The sequence below is a fragment of the Lutra lutra genome, chromosome 5 (assembly GCF_902655055.1).
Source record: "Lutra lutra chromosome 5, mLutLut1.2, whole genome shotgun sequence".
Classification (NCBI taxonomy): domain Eukaryota; kingdom Metazoa; phylum Chordata; class Mammalia; order Carnivora; family Mustelidae; genus Lutra; species Lutra lutra.
This window is the reverse complement of record NC_062282.1, coordinates 23,191,525-23,205,654: the sequence shown is the minus strand read 5'-3', so window position 1 is coordinate 23,205,654 and position 14,130 is coordinate 23,191,525. Positions and strand designations below refer to the sequence as shown.

At 34.1% G+C, this 14,130-nt stretch overlaps 1 pseudogene; it reads right to left on the bottom strand.

The window, feature by feature from the left end:
- Positions 1-10,921: 10,921 nt before the first annotated feature.
- LOC125101084 (phosphatidylethanolamine-binding protein 1-like) lies at positions 10,922-11,470 on the bottom strand (annotated as a pseudogene).
- Between the last annotated feature and the right edge of the window lie 2,660 nt (positions 11,471-14,130).

Genomic DNA, 14,130 nt, shown 5'->3' with positions numbered 1-14,130 from the left:
TACCTGAATGTAGAGCTAGAATTATGTGCTCAGCAACTGACAGAAGCCTCATATTTTATCCCCAATTCCTGGTTAGGATTAGTCAAGTGGAAGCCCTGGGATCTCTCTCTTTCTATCAAAATAGTAAATCATTATGCCTCTGCTTTTCTCAGAAAATTGTAGAGATGAGTGCCACCAAAGATGTGAAAAATGCATGTCATTTGCTATTATTTTTCTTTTGTCTTTGCAAAAGACAGAAAGATTGAGAAAATTTCAGTGGATTTGCATAAACACATTTTGTTGCACCTCTAAATATGTTTGGACGTGTATGTGTTTGTGTGTGTTTAACTTGAACAAATATACGTGGCAACAGATATACAGCTATTGATCTAGACATTTGGTTTTGTTCAACATTCAAATAAAATACGAAAATTTATTTGATTTCAGATGGCAAGGACTTTGAGACTTTTTGAAACCTAATCACAGAAACATAGAGATTCTAAAACACTGGGCCAGTTTTGTCTATAAGAACGTAAATGGTTTTTACATATAGATATCAAAGCACTGTGCTAGTTTTGCTGTGCTCTGTTTTGTTTTCATTTGATGCAATACCATCATGACCTATTACTGTGACTGCATCTTGCTATAAGAAAATGAACGTGAGACATAGCAGACACATTATATTCTGGAAAAGTTTATGTATGACAGAAAATAACAAATGCATTACTCTGTTAACTTTCTTGTTGTCCAAGCACTGGGATTTTTAGGGTATTGTCTTCCCATGAAAGGTAACCAATTGCTTCTTATAGTCCTATCTCTAACAGAATAAGAACAATGCTCCTGCCATTGACTATAATATGGATGAACTTAGAAGACATTATGCTAAGTGCATTATGCCAGACACAGAAAAATGAGTAGTTCGTGATAATCACCTGTATCAGGAATCTAATATAGGCAAACTTGCAGAAGCAGAGAGTAGAATGCTGGTTATCAAATGATAGGGCAATAAACAATCAGGGAAGTGTTGGTCAAAGAGTACATAGTTTCACTTATGTAAGATAACTAAGTACTAGATATCCATGTATACAGCATAATGCGTATAGTTATATTACTGTATTGTACACTTAAATGTTTGTTGAAGGTAGATCTTACATTAAATGTTGTTTAAAAAAAAGATAAAACTTCTAGAGGTGATGGATAAGTTTAGGACAGTATGTATGGTGACATTTTCATGGGTGTATACTTACCTTTTTTTTTTTTTTTAAAGATTTTATTTATTTGACAGAGATCACAAGTAGTAGGCAGAGAGGCAGACAGAGAGAGAGGAGGAAGCAGGCTCCCCTGAGCAGAGGGCCTGATGTGGGGCTTGATCCCAGGACCCTGGGATCATGACCTGAGCCGAAGGCAGAGACTTTTAACCCTCTGAGCGACCCAGGCGCCCCTGGGTGTATACTTATCTTGAAGCCCAACAAGATGTGCACATTACATATGCAAAGCACTTTTGTATGTCAATCATACCTTAGTAAAATAAAATAAAATAAAATAAAATAAAATAAAATAAAATAAAATTTTAAAGTACATTCCTTGATGGACTTCTTTCCATATTGGAAATGATACAAACCACATAGGGATGTGCTGCTGTGATTCATTTCCTGAGTGACTCAAATGTTTGTCACGTTTCATTGGACTGCAAATCAGACAAAGTCAATCAAATAAACTCAAAAAGTATACCATGCAAGCAACTCTGTGACCTGGCCCCAGAGACCCAGTAAGTCCAAGAAAACTCAACATTTCTATTGCAGATCATGCATGTTAATTGCCTTCATGGAGCTTATATTTTTTTAATTTTTAAATTTTTTATTAACATATAATGTATTATTAGTCCCAGGGGTACAGGTCTATGAATCGCCGGGTTTACACACTTCACAGCACTCTCCAATGTCCATAACCCAACCACCTTCTCCCTACTCCCCTCCCCCTGGCAATTCTCCGTTTGTTTTGTGAGATTAAGAGTCTCTTATGCTTTGTCTCCTGGAGCTTATATTTTAATGGCCAGACAAAAGTCACAATTTTTTTCCAATATAACATAAATTTTACATTTTTTCCTGTGTATTTGTCTTCTTTTGTAGACTAGAATGTATGTTTCAATCAGGTAGAGTTTTATATTTTGATATATAGCTTATTTGTTCATTGCTATATCTCCAGAGCTTAAGATACTGCTTGGTGCACAGTAGTAACTCATAACTCAGTTATCCAAATCATGGTATTATAAGTGTTTTGAAGAAAATTAAAGCAGGTCAAGACTTAAGGGAAGGAGGATGACAGGTTCTAAAACACTGGCATCATTTAACCTTTGAGGAGTCTTTTGTCAAAAGTTAGTCTTTTACAGGACCCTGGATAAAGTAAGGAAATGAGTCATGGAAAATTGGGGAGAAATTATTCTAGACAGAAACACTTGAAAAGTTCTTGAAGTAAGTGAGCTTTTTGTAGGAAGCAGGAGATAACAGATTTTACTTTTAAAAATGTGAGCAGAAGCTAGATCCTACAGAATGCTGTGGGCACGGTGAAAGATATGGATTGCTACTAATAGAGAAGACACTAGATTTTTAAATGAGAAAGTTACCTGGTAAGATTTATATTTCAAAAGATTTCTCTGACTTCTGCATAGCAAATAGACTTGTAGGTGCATGTTGGTAGCAGTGGAGGACCAATCAGGCTAAGGTTGCTGTAACAAAGTGAAGAGTTGATGATGGCTTGGGTTAGACTGGAAGCCATGGTGGGCCAGGGTGGTGGTGGGTGTCATAGTGGTAATAGCATTAAATAGAGTAGTTGTGGATGTGTTTGTGGTGGTAGTGGCTGTGGTGGTTGTGGTGATGGGTGAGTGGTAACAGTGGCAGTAATGGGATAATGGTGGTTGTCTGTACTTTCTTGTGAAATGGGGTTATTTCACAGAGGGTGGCATACGAATTCAATTAGCTGAAACAATAAAAGAATCAGAACTATGCTGAGCGAAGTGAGCATCCAGTAAATGCTGACTGAATATATTATCTTGTTTCCTTAGCCATCAACCTAACTTACTGTTCCTCTTTCTAACTCTGTGTGGCATGCTGACTCACACCAAGTAAAAAAAAATCTCTTCTCCAGGAACAGGGGCTCATACATCTTCCATTGGTCATGTTTTATCTTCTTTTCTGAATGTCACACTTTAAATGAGTAATTCACCTTGCTGAGACATTCTAGTTCCTCATCTTCAACTATCTGATTAATATATGTCTTTTGAAGCACGTTAAAAATTTCTTATTACTTTTGAAGCTTTCTCCATCCTTCAAAAAAAGAAAGATGTTTTGTAAACAAACACTTACCCAACAGACTTTTTCAATCATTTAGCATTTGACCATTCATTAAGTTATGAAAATAAACCAAAATATATTAAAATACATCAATCAATACATGCTCAATATAATATATTCACATAGGTAAATCTTACAATTTTGTGATAATAAAAAGTATGTATAGTTTTATTCTTCCAAGTAATAAACAAAAGAGTCAAAAGAGTATTGCCATTCCACCATCAATAGTGTTACAAAAAACCCTTACAGATGTTTCATTTTTCTCCCCTTGGGGATTTCCAAGATGCTTACAATATTTAAGGCATGAGGATTTTTTTTTTTTTAACTCATTATAGTTTTTTGGTTGGGACAAAACTATAAAAGGAAAAACAGACAAGAGGTACTAAGCACCTTTGTAGAATTTAAAGATTTCCATAATTTTAGTCTAGGAAAATAATTACATTCATCATTGTTACATGCGTAATGCATCTTTATTAGGATGTATAGGACTTTACAATATGTTGTTCTATCAAGGGCAAATGTGTTAATGTCAATTTCTCCTCATTGAAAGAATATCATCAGATTCCTTCATTTTGACAGGTAGAACATTTTGGAATAAATAGACAAAGTAGACATATATGTCAAGCTCATCTCAAGTAAATTTAAAGTTGAAGGAATTAATCAATAATGAGGTAATTGAATTTTAGATGAGTTGCGGGCTGATATGGATTTTGTCATGTTAATATCATGCATAACTGGAAACATCTGCCATCTGCTTTATTCTGTGTTGTAATGTGGAGCTTCATATATCTATATAATAACACAGTAAGTCTTGTTACTCAAAAGATCTTATCTATAGTCAAGTGAATACCCTAAGACAATGAATGATTGGTAAGCCTTAGTTAATCTTTGTAATATAATTTATAATCCTGTCTAATATCATTAGACATAATATCACTAGGAATGTAAGATGGAAGGAATATAGCAATATTTCATTTTAACTTTTTGATACCTTTCCTGATTTGATATAAAAATTTTAAAGTATCATTCCACCTTTCAAAAATCTGTATGATTTCAAGTATATTATATATTCTACAGTAATGAAATAAGTTCTCATAGAAAGTCGGTGTATGTGAAAGACTTATAGCATCATTTCAAGGACAAGACTTAAGGTTATACAAATCTGAATTCAAACCCTGCTTTAGTAAACTACCAAACTTTTGACCTTGGATAAATTACATAATCTCAGATTCAGTGTCCTCAATTCAAAGAGGTGTTCTAAGGTTTTACTGAGAAAACATGGATAATGTGCCCACTTTAGGAAACATGTAGTAAATAATTCAATAAACTTTAGGCATTATCATTACTTAAATTCCAAAAACTAAAGATTGACTTCATAACTGAGGAAAATATGTGTTTTCTCCATAAAAAATGAGAATATTCTTGTATAAAAGTCATAGCTATTTTATTATGAGGTATTATAATCTAAATATCAACTCCTTAGAAATGTCTAATCAGTGTTTATTTCAAACGGAAATATAAAAAAGTGGAAAATTACTGTATGTTTAATTACATATGTTTAATAAATGAAATTGTTCTATAACTCTTGAGAGTATCACATTATATTAAGCCTTTCAAGTTATTTCGTGGTAGGATAATCCAGTTGCTCAAACCTCTAACCCTCAACCTTTGTGACAGTAGTTGCCTGTACAATGCATTGATAATTGTTATTCTGGTTTGAGGTAATTCTCTTTAAAGGTTCTTTCTTTTACGATTTTAACTTAGTTGGAGGTAAAAACATTCTTCATGATTTGTATTTCTTTAACACTTACTCATTATAGACCTTACACTAATGGCTAGTAAAGAATACAACGTATTTTCTTTTTCTCATTCCATTCAAATGGAAAAAGTAAATTGAGAAGATGGTTTCAGATGTCTTGATAATTAAAAATCTCTATTTTCTCAAACTATCTTAATTATTTCATTCAATTCTGAGCCCCAAACACCTGTGATGGTGTAAATTTCATCCATTTTAATCAAATAATTTAGAAAAGGGGCTGGATCTTGACTCAGTTACTCAGTTTGACATTTAAAAAAAAAAAGTGTTGAAAGCTTTAGAACCCTCAGTCTGGACAAATGCAGTTCACCCATGTTCTGGTACCACCTGAGCTGTGGGAATGTGATCACTTGAGTGACACGGAATTCAGTCACTCAGTCAATGAAGGGGTGGAATCCAGAGCATAAACAAGTTACACTAAAATATCAACCCTTTAGAACTGAAAATGGTCTACAGCAGACTCATTGAGTAAAAGCAGAGACCCAGAATGCCAGTATTAGCTATTTTTATGTTTGCTTGAACAAATGTCCTAATCACTCTGCTCTTTTTTTGTTAAATATAAAAGTAAATTGTTGTCAGTTTTTGCTCTCAAATTCAAATACAAAATTTTATGTATTTACTATAATTTAATTTTATTTCTTAATTTTATTAATATTTCACAAATATATAGATGGAGTTTATGATTTTGTCATAAACACATTAGTGGTGAATAGAGGAACTAGTAAACATATTTTCTCAATTCTACTTACACAGTATTTATAGATACATATATTTGTATTTTTAAAAAAGATTTTATTTATTTATTTCGTGAGAGAGACACTGGAGAGAGGGAACACCAGCAGGGGGATGGAGAGAAGGAGAAGCAAGCTTCTCACCAAGCAGGGTGCCCAGTGTGGGACTAAGCCATCCAGGTGCCCCTGAATATTTGAATATTATAGTATGTGAGCCTTAATCCTAAAAGCGGATTCATTTCTGAACCGTAATTTTAGTTAAGAAATTGTTCCATTATTATGAAAATACTAATGATGATGGTGATGACAGTGAAGTGAAGGAGAGATAGGAGAAGGAAGAGGATAAAGGAACACAGTTTTGGCTATTCAGTCAGTTAGCCAAGCTAGTGATCCCCCAGTAGAAAAATAAAAACCCTTATGTTTTTGTTATGATTATCAATAGAAAAATGTATTCATTAAGAAATGTAAAATAAGGGGCACCTGGGTGGCTCAGTGGGTTAAAGCCTCTGCCTTCAGCTCGGGTCGTGATCCCAAGATCCTGGGATCGAGCTCCGTATCAGGCTTTCTGCTCAGTGGGGAGCCTGCTTCCTCCTCTCTCTCTCTCTCTCTGCCTGCCTCTCCACCTACTTGTGATCTCTCTCTCTGTCAAATAAATAAAATCTTAAAAAAAAAAATTTAAAAGAAATGTAAAATAAAATAGTAATCCATGATAAGAACTATCTACATTCTAGATCTTTGTCTCCAACTAAATACAAATTATGAAACAAAGACTGAAGAAAAACAGAGAATTTATTTTTTTTTAAAGATTTTATTTATTTATTTGAGAGAGTGTGTGAGAGAGAGACAGCACACAGAAGCAAGGGAGAGGGGAAAAGGGAAGACAGAAGCAGACTCCCCACTGAGCAGGGAGCCCAATGTGGGACCAGATCCCAGGACCCTTGGATCATTACCTGAGCCACAAGCAGATGCTTAACTGACCGAGCCACCCAGGTGCCCAAGAGCAGATGATTTAAAAAGACAGCTCATCAAGACATGTAAGTTTCTGTAAGAACAATATATATGAATAACTTTTCCTTTATGTTTTATTTTGTTTTTGTTTTTATGTTTTCTATAATAGTATTAAATCATGTGAAAAACAAAATGGGAAGTCCCAGCCATATCATTTTAATGAGGTGACTATTATGTTAACAGAGAATTTTTTCTTATATATATTAGGGAAATAATCTCAGAATTGGTCAAAACATGGCCCTGGAAGTTATTTTTAAATACTTTATTTGAATGATATATATTTTTTTAAAGATTTATTTATTTATTTATTTGAGAGAGAGACAGAGTGAGTGAGCAAAAGGAGAGGGAGACAAGCAGACTCCTTGATCAGTGTGGAGCCTGACCGGAGTCCATCCTAGGATCCTGAGATCATGACCTGAACTGAAATCAAGAGTTGGATGCTCAGCCAACTGAGCCATGCAGGCACCCCTTGAATGATATTTTTAAAATTATTACATATATGTTATTTTAAGCAGTCATGTATTTTGTTTCTTGGATGTTAGACAGCTAATATTGGCAAGCGCTATCTGTAAAAATGTTACTTAGAGTTTCTTACATTATTATGAGATTAATCACTCTTCTATATTGTGGAATATCAGGGATGGCAGTTAAAAATTATATATATATGTGTATATATATATGTATGTCTGTTAATTTATCAGCATATTTAGAGAATGTTTTTTTCTCTTTATACAGTATTTTAACATGATTCAACAACAAATATTTTATTACTGAAAATCAAATCACTTATAATTTCAGCCACATGAATTTGAATCTAAATATAATGAATTTGACTTTTTAGAGATACGCCAAAGCAAAAAGTTTCTTCCTATAAATTTATCAGAGTAGTGTTTAAACATGGAAAGGGAATAACTGAACAAGCTAAATGATTTGAATTAATTTTTTGACACTGTTTACCAAAAGTCTGAGGTAAAGATAAAAAAGAAAAAGAAATACCTCTTACTTAAGTCTATTAGTGGCGTATTTTAATGCTATATAAATCCACAAAAATAAACCTTGAATCAAAGGGACATTTAGTAATCAAACACATTACAGAAGTTATAAAATAATGTAACATAGGAAAAAAATAGAAAATGTCTGCATGTCCAAATAAATCGTTCTATAATTCTATAATTGAATATAATATAATTAAATGATCTTTAAATATAATCAACATATAAGAATGATTAGAAAGAACATAAAAGCATGATGCCAACTTACACTTTTCTAATTTTGTTTAAAAAGTGTGTGTGCATGTGTATGTGTGTATAAGCAAAGTAGATATAAATACATTTGTATTCTATGTAAAATACATTGCCTTTTTATACATATCTATGCATACATACATGCAATTACATATATAGGATATGTATAATACAATCACATTGTACATACACCATATAGAGTTATGGGGACAGAGAGAGAGAGAACATATACTTTGAAATATTGACCATTATTACATTTAATTTGTGCATCTAGAAGAAAATAATTTTGACATAATGTTACATCATCAATAAGGTGCAGAGAAAATAAAATAAAAAAAGTTTCCCTGGCTAAAGCAAATAAATATTGTTTATGGTGTCAATGTCAGTTGTAGTTTTATATAATTCAAATATTTGATCAGTTTTATTCATTCATTATTTATGTATTTATTCAGCACTAAACTCAATTTGACTATTTGTCATAGCTATAGTTTGATAGTACATGATGAACAAGAAGAGAAACGTGCATAAGAAATACAACAACGGGGGCACCTGGGTGGTTCAGTGGGTTAAAGCTTCTGCCTTTAGCTTGGGTCATGATCCCAGGGTCCTGGGATCAAGCCCCACATCGGGCTCTCTGCTCAGCAGGCAGCCCGCATCCTCTGCTCTCTCTCTGCCTGTCTCTCTGCTTACTTGTGATCTCTCTCTGTCGAATAAATAAAATCTTAAAAAAAAAAATACAACAACGTTCTTCAAAATATGAGTTAAAGCGTACAATATGGGGGTGCTGTGTAGTTCAGTCAGTTAAGTGTCTTTCTTGATTTTGACTTAGTTTATGATCTCAGGTTTAGGAGATCAGCCCTCACATTGGGCTCTGTGCTGGTCAGGGGGTCTGCTTGAGACTCTGTCTCCCTGTCCCTCTACCCTCACTGCCCCCCACCACTTGCTCTCTCTCTCTCTCAAACAAAAACAAAACATGTACAAAATGCTGGCAAGTATAAATTTACATGTATATATTTTTTCCTGGAGATGTGATATGCAGAAAGTAAATAAATAAACAAATAAGTGGTTTTCTTGAAAGAACTTTTCAATAAACACAGAAATTGGTGGTGTAGTGGAAATGGCATTTATCAAAATCATTCTGTACAAGGCATAATATCTCAGAGCTTCTTTTATACTTGCTTTCTTTTTGAAATTTAATCTTTGAATTTACATGCAGTGAAGTCAGGTTTTTGTTTCCGTATTTATAATTTTGGTATGTTCTCTGATACTATATTTTTGTAATTTTTCAGAATGTCTTCTAGATGAAATTAGGCAGCATATAACCTTGATAAGTAACACTGGCTTTTTCACTCAATAAAAGGATTTTGTGATTCATTCAAGTTGTTGCCTGTATTTCAGTCAATTATTTTGCTGAGTATCTTTCTGTTGTGCAAATATGCCATATTTTTTATAATTAATTTACTCAACACCAATAAATTCACTACAGAACATTTGGGTTTTTTCATTTTTCATTTTCATTGTTTGGCCGTTATGAATAAAACTGCTACCAATATTCGTGTACACATTTTAGTGTGAACATGAGTTTTAATTTCTCTAGAGAGAATGCCTAGGGTGAGATTGCTGGTTATAAAGTAATGTATGTTTAACTTTACAAGGAATTGCCAAAATGTTTTTTCGAAGTGGCTACACAATTTTGCATTCCTGCTGGAAATATAGGATAGTTACAGTTGTTCCACATATTTGTCAAGATTTGGTATTGTCAGTTTCTTTTTAATTTTACTCCTTCTAATACTAGACATCTAAAATGATGTCTTTTTTTTCATTCACATCATGTTTTTATTTGTATTGAATTATAAGCAAATGGTAGAATTAAACCAACATTCTGAAACTCCAGATCCATTGTGTTTCTTACACAAAGAATGACCTGTTCAACAGGCACATACTTAGGATTTTTTGACAACCTCTCACTCAGCCCTGCAGTTCATCTAAATGGCCGTGTCTTTACTGCAAAATGACTTTCCTCATTGCTTTCTCCAGTACCGCTCTTTAAAGGAGCCAGAGCATAATACTGACTCCTAATAACCAGTCTGAGGTGTATCATGTTAGGGATTAGTGGACATACCAGCCTCTGGCTGTCTTGGTGAGAGACACACAAATTAGTATATCATATCTTTCCCGTAAACAGATCCTTCTAGTTCCAGGAAGACCCCTTGTCACACATCACTTGCTTGAGAAACAGTGATAAGGAATAAAAGCAGGAGCAAAGAAGAGCAAAGGGTCTTGGTCCTTGAGCGTTGACCCCCTTGCCTTTTCTCTTTCACAGCAAAGTTTGGAGTAATCTTTCATCTACTGGTACAGGGATTGCCCCATTCCTGGCACACATGGGTTCACAAAAGCAGAGGCAACGAATCTCTCTCTCTCTCTCTTTTTTAAATCTCCCTTAAAGATTCTTTGATGCTGTGCTCTATTATTGTAGTATCATAGACTGGGTCTTTTTACCTGAATTCTTTATTCCTTAAATTCTAGGTTGTTACATTGACAACTTGATGACCCCATTCTACTACCAAAATATCCCCCCAATGGAGTTTAAATTTGATCAAAACATAAACCAGGGTGTGACCCTCTAGAATTATAGAGGACAGGAAGAAGGAAAATTAACCCTAAACCACTATCTGTTTGCTCAGGCTTTGCCTGTGAAAATGGGAATGGAGAAGCAAGAGAAATCTATAGGCACCACTGAACTCAAGAGCACTGCTGGAGACCTCCAGTTGGTTTCTGACTCCTAGCATTCACTTACTTCTCAGGTGGCTGCTCATAGCATTTGGGCATATAGTCTATTCAGCCTGGTAACACATGCTGGCCACTGAGGGGCCTGAGCTGTACTTTAGTAGAAAGATGCTAATTTGAATTGGCCATGGTGGTCTTTAGATCGGTTGCTGAGAATGGGCTTATCAACCATCAGTGTCCTGTTCTGCAATTAAACCAGCCAGACGTCATGGTAAAAGCTGTCCCTTTGGGAAGCCCAGACTCAACATAATCAGAGAGGACTGTGCCACTGCTGACTTCATTGCCCTTCATGTTGACCACCAGGAAATGATGCCGTTCCCTATCTTCGCAGTCCTTCCTAAGAGCATCTGGATCTGTCAAGACCAAAGTGAAGAATTGATCAAGGCCATCCCAAACAATACCAGTGGGCTAGTTCTTAACCTGGTGGGCCATCAGCACTTTGCCCAGCTGGTTGACCTTCGGCCTAGTGTATTTGACCTGCAGCGGATGCTTCAGCATCTTGTCTGCTTCCTGTAGGATCAAAGGCTTGAGCAACTTGCTGAGGTCCACTGTCATCAACTGCCCGAGTTGGGCAGACAGCTGGGAAGAGTTGCAGGAGACAAGGGCACAAGCGTGCAGCACCAACTCCTGGTGGGACCACTAATGGTGTCTTATTTTGTGTGATTTAAAGACTTATTGATTTTTTTGAGACAGAGGAAGGGAAAGGGAGGAGGGGTAGAGGCAAAGAGAGAAAGAAACCCAAGTAGACTCCATGTGGAGGGCAGAGCCCCAAGTGGAGGGCTCTATCCAGAGACCTATGAGATCACAACAGGAGAGGAAACCAAGAGTTGTATGCTCAACCGACTGTGCCACCCAGGTGCCCCCTTACTGTGGTTTTAATTTGAATTTCTTTAATGGTAATGAGAGTTCAGCATTTTTTCTTGTTCTCATTTCTAGCTATAGATCTTCTTTGGTGAAATATATGCTCAAGGACATTACTAATTTTGAAAATTGGATTTGTATGTTTTCTTATTTTTGATCTTGACAGGCCTTTACATATTCTGTATACCTGTCCTTAGCTAGATATGCAGTTTTCTCTGAATATGTAGTTTATTCTTTCATTCTCTTGACAGTGTCTTTCACAGAGAAAAAAATTAGATTTTGATTAAATCCAAATTATCAGATTTTTTAATGTGTTTTTTAACAATATGCCTCTGATGTCATTCTAAAAATTCTTTGCCTAAGCCAACATCCTGATTTGTGTGTGTCTGTTTTCCTCTAAATTTTTATTTTACATTTTATATTTAGATCTATAATCAATTTTCAGTGAATTTTTCATAAGGTGTGAAGTTTTAGACAAGGTTTTTTTTAAATTGTGTATTGATGTTCAATTGTCCCACTAGCATTTGTTGAAGAAAGACCATGCTTTCTCCATTGAATTATGTCTGTAAATTTGTCAAAATTAGTTATCCATAATTGTATAAATCTATTTCTAGACTCTATTTTGCTTTACTAATGTATTTGGGAATATTCTTATCTACTTTTACAATAAATTCTGCCAGAATTTGATTAAAATTTGTTAAATTTATAGATCAATTTATGGGGAAGTTATAGCTTAATAATATTGAGCTTTCCAAACTGAATATACTACATCTCCCCAATTACTTATGACAAGTTTTTATTATTTTTTTTCATTTTCAGTATACATATCATGTATAACTTTGGTCTGGTTTATACCTAAGTATTTCATTTAATAGATATGTTTTCATTCTCTCTATCTCTCTCTCTATATATATATGTATATATAAGTATTTCATTTTTAAATTATTTATTGTTAGCATATAGAATCATGATTGATTTTTGTGCAATGTTGTGTGCTCTTGACTTAACTCTAGAAGTTTCTTTTGTGGATACTTTACAACTTTTAGAATAGTAGTTATAAGATATACTGAGCTGGTATAAGAGGATTTTTTGTTTGTTTTATAAGAGGTTTTACAATGCTTATTAAAGTTGAATATTCACATAACTGTGCATTGTAACTCAACCTCTGCATATATATTTCAAAGAAAAATTGTAAAAATGTAAAAAAAATAGCATGGAGGATACAGACTGAATTATTTATCATAGTATTGTTTACAAAAACAGAGATTAGGCACAACCTAGATTTCAGGATTGCATTGTATGCATATAATAAATTATACAACATTGAACAACATCTGTAATTCTTGTAAACACGTGTTCATGCAAACAAAGAAAGTGGTAGGAATTTATTCACAGGATGAAAACATATCAAACATATAGAATATGAGATATTGTACCCTGTGTTAATTAAGGATACATTTACTTACAGTAAAATTATGACATCTGAAAATAAAGAGCAAATTTAACATGATCACTTCTATGTATTAGAGAGAAGGTAGAAGCAACAGGAGAGTGGTACAAAGCAAATAGTGATTTATAATTTCTATAATGTATTATTTGATATTTTCAAGCTACATAATAAGTAATAGGTGTTCCTTACATCTTATATTGTATGTTAATGTTTGAAAAATAATTCTTAAAAAGTTATAAATAGTATGTTCATAAGTTCCTGACTCCCATTGAGCATCTATTTAAAACTAAGCTAGAGCTCTTCAACTTCACAGGTGTCAGATGTGACTTTCACCAGTGTTTCTACTTCTGCTCCTTCAGCATTGTCATTGCTTCATCAATGAATAATAGTGAATAGAAAAAGATTCTCATCAATAAAAAAGTACAGAGAACACACATTTCTCTAACAGAAACCCCAAATGCCACTATTTAGCTTTTCCAGACTGGCCATATTTCAGGACAGATAACAGTAGTATTTATCAATTGTGGCTAAAAGTTTGGTTAAAGTGGTTCTCCTAAGAAGAAGAAGAAATGGTTTAAGAATTGATCAATGCATCACATAAAACACCATCACTGACAAAGTATATAACTGTCAGTTGTCAGCGATTAGCAAATTTATTGGGAAAAAGCTTCTTTGATAAGAGGAAGAAAACAATAACATCTGAACTCACCAGTGAAAGAGTTATGAGCACTTGTGAGGAAACAGATGTGTCCATGATCCTTTGGAAGGACACTGGGCCATATAGTAATTTTATCTCAAAAACTGGGACTCTGTTTGCTTTCAGTGAGCTGAAGCTTACTGTATTACTTACAGCTGAGTGAATAAATGGTTTGTGACATATTATTCACAAAATCTAAATGATAGA